The sequence below is a fragment of the Nylanderia fulva genome, unplaced genomic scaffold (assembly GCF_048542155.1).
Source record: "Nylanderia fulva isolate GAGA-0341 unplaced genomic scaffold, ASM4854215v1 Scaffold498, whole genome shotgun sequence".
Classification (NCBI taxonomy): Eukaryota; Metazoa; Arthropoda; class Insecta; order Hymenoptera; family Formicidae; genus Nylanderia; species Nylanderia fulva.
The window spans coordinates 36047-39573 of record NW_028190585.1 but is presented as its reverse complement, the minus strand read 5'-3'; the positions used below and the strand labels follow the sequence as shown (position 1 = coordinate 39573).

The window sequence follows — 3527 nt, the reverse complement described above, 5'->3', positions numbered from 1 at the left end:
ATAAGTAGGTTAAGGTAGAATTAAGTTATTTGTAAATTAGATGTAAGAGTAGAGATAAGAGTAGATATAAGTATAATTGTAAGAGTTTTGTAAGGTTGGGGAACGCTCCTTCAAAAGCGCCTTCAATCCCTTAGGGGACGAATAAATAATTGAATTGAATTGAATTGAATACTTTTTCATCTACTATTTCGTCTATTTCTTCATCTACTTTTTCATATACTTCTATAACTTCATCGACAATAATAATTTCTTGATCCATTACGACTTACAGAAACTTTATGACAGATAGACAGAAACCGCAGGGTTAAATAGTCTTTCAATAAAAAGAGTAGGTTCAATAAAAAGAGTATGCATGACTTAAGAGTTAGCATGAAGCTTACTATGCATCTCTCTTCATCTCTACATCTCTCTGATCTAATTAGATCATCATTGTTTTAGTTAGCTTATCATTTCTTTACAGAGCACGTTCAAAAAAGAGACAATTTTGTTGACTATGCATATCAGATAGGAAAAAGAAATAATTTAACCCAGATTAACAGTAAAATAATTTATTTGTTAGAAGCATTATACAGAATATCATTTATAGCACAAGCTATCAATTCACAATCTACAAGTGATTCGTTGTCAAACATATTGCTTCCACGTATCACTTTATTAGCATTGCTCGCATCGCTGATATTATTTCGTTGTAAAATATGTATAAATTGTTTAAACTTTTCGGTAACATTATGTGTATTTTCACACAACCAGGAATACATATGATCAATACATTTATCGAAATCAAATAAATGTAATAAAGTTGACGGCTTCATATACAAACAATTATCTGACGATGTAATTTTTATAATTGTTGAATTATTTGTATTAACCACTTGAAATGTTAGATCTCGAATCCATAGCGGAGCCCCAGTTAGTTGCTCAATGTCCGCTCGTTTCTGCATTAGCAATCTCCACGTTTCAATAGGCAATATTATTTGATTGCCTCGATTGTCACCGAGAGCCAATTCCACATAGGATATATTTCCAACGTTGATTCCTATCTTCAAATATTTGTATGATGTTGGGGTTAAGGTGTATCTTCTTCCAAGTATACGAACCGCATGAAGAGATGAAGCGCTACAAAATTTTATTTAAATTATTTAACAAAAGTTGTTCATTTTAAAAATCATTATTTAACAAAAATATTGAAACTTATTTATCACATTTTTTCTTTAGGATATCTTGTACTCTCGGAACGTAATAATTCATGCTGCAATCTTCGGCGGAGTACAATCTTTTCAGTGGAATGATCAATTGCGATATTAAATTATTTTTAATAGTTCAGGTTTATATTGATGTAAAATGCTGATACGATAATATTTTCATCCAATTAAAGCGCTGATGCATGGCTGCTATGATATACTCAGGTGTTCAAAATGCATCACATTCAAAATTTTCAATGCAACATCATCCTCAGATGAAATGTTAGAATTATTGTCAAGGTTAAAAATATGCAACATATTCAAGCGCCAATAAATAGCTGCTGACATAATCCTTAGGTGTTTAAAACGTGACAAAATTATTCAATATGCAAAATGTATCAATTTCATACACCAATGATATGACATCATCATCAATGAAATCATCATAAAAATGCATAGCTGCTATAACATCAATCTCAGATGTTTAAAGCGTAATAATTATCGGAATAGCAAAATGTATCACGAGCGCCAATGTATGACATCATTCTAAGATATTGTCAAGGTTAAAATGTGCAACATAGCCGAAATATTCGAGCACATATGCACGGTTGTGACATCATCATCCCGAGGAATCGTGAAACAAAACTTCAAGTGTCAATGATCACATAAAAATCATGGCAAAGAGACATACACTGTCAGTATCTTTGTCAAGGGTTCAGCAAGAACATCAAAATGGAAGCAAATCTGTTGGAGCAATCCACAAGGGTGAATTCGATGGAAGAATACATTGTGTGGGAGCAGCGATGCAATGAATTTATTACATCATTGGAAGAACAAAGTCGAATTAAACGTCCATGGTTAGCGATCGGAATTCGGCAATCGCTTGTCGCCCAAATTGCTCGTCTGGAAAATTTGAAGAATGCTGTACACAGACGTTTGTACACGCAGGTGCCGGAAGTAGTTCGCGAAAAAACAGACTCATATGGCGAGAAATTGATACGGCGTTCGAGAGCCGCATATTGACTGGTGCGGTCATAAATTGTATTCATATCGATCCTCATCAATTTCCCGAAGATGCTAAAGACATTGTGATCAAGAACGTGCAAAAAGTGTTGCAAAAGTATACTAGTGTTAAAGTAAACACTGTGTTTAATGGTGACTTTGTGTTGGATAATAAACATGCCAATAAAAGTATAAATACGAGAAACTATGAACTTTTTCGCACGTCCGATATACGCGAGCTGTTTGAGCACCACGTCATCGAGCCCACGCTAGCATCGCTCGAAGAATTTCAAGAACGTGATAGTGGTTGGGCATTATCGCAAATAATCAATTTGATTATAAATATTAACAAGTACAATCCGATGCGCGCGGGATGCTATATTAAATTACCATGGAAGATATGATGAAGAGAGCGGTTGTAAACGTGCAAACCAAAGACAATGCATGTTTCGCATGGGCGGTGGTTGCAGCTTTGTACCCTGCCGAAAGATATGTGGAACGGGAATCTTCGTATCCACATTATACGACAGTGTTGAATCTCAAGGATATTGAGTTTCCAGTGACTCTGAATCAAATTAGAAAATTTGAACTTTTAAACAACATCTCAATCAAGTCTACAGTATCAAGAACGACATCATCCCGTTACGCCTTTCAAAGCAGAAAAGAGACAAGCATGTCAATTTGCTGTACGTGCAAGACAGCAACGGCGTTGGACATTTCGCGTAGATCAAGAATCTCTCTCGGCTTGTCAGTTCGCAATTGAGCAAACACAATGGTCAAAAATATATCTGTGATTGGTGCGTATATATATAACAATAAAATTATATAATGAAAAATAATAGTAAATAAAATTATAATTTTTTATTTTACAGATGCTTACACTATTCCGATTTGGAAGACAAGTTGCAGGTGCATATGGTAGACTGCGGAGAGAAAAACGATTGCGCTATCCGGTTACCAAGCAATAAGGATAAGTGGCTCGCGTTTAACAACTACAGTCGAAAGGAACGGCTACCGTTTGTGGTGTACGCCGACTTGGAATGCATTTTGAGAAAGATGGAAGAAGAAAAAACTTATCAGCATCATTAAGTATTTAGTATAGCTTATTATGTATATTGCTCGTACGACAATTCGTCTGCATATTATTCCCGCCGTAATGTCGATTGTGTTCCATGGTTCGCCGAAGAACTGAAAAATTTAGCAGTACGCGTAAAAACTATTTTAACGACAAACATCCCCATGGTAAATTTAACATCAGACGAGTGGTCAAAATTTCGCAGCGCAACGCATTATCACATTTACGAGAAACCGTTTGCGCAAGACGATACACGCGCACGTGATCAT

The 3527-nt window shown here is 35.4% G+C and overlaps 1 pseudogene; it reads left to right on the top strand.

Moving 5' to 3' along the window:
• The first annotated feature begins 1913 nt into the window (after positions 1-1913).
• On the top strand, positions 1914-3272 carry LOC114943280 (uncharacterized; annotated as a pseudogene).
• The last annotated feature ends 255 nt before the right edge of the window (positions 3273-3527 follow it).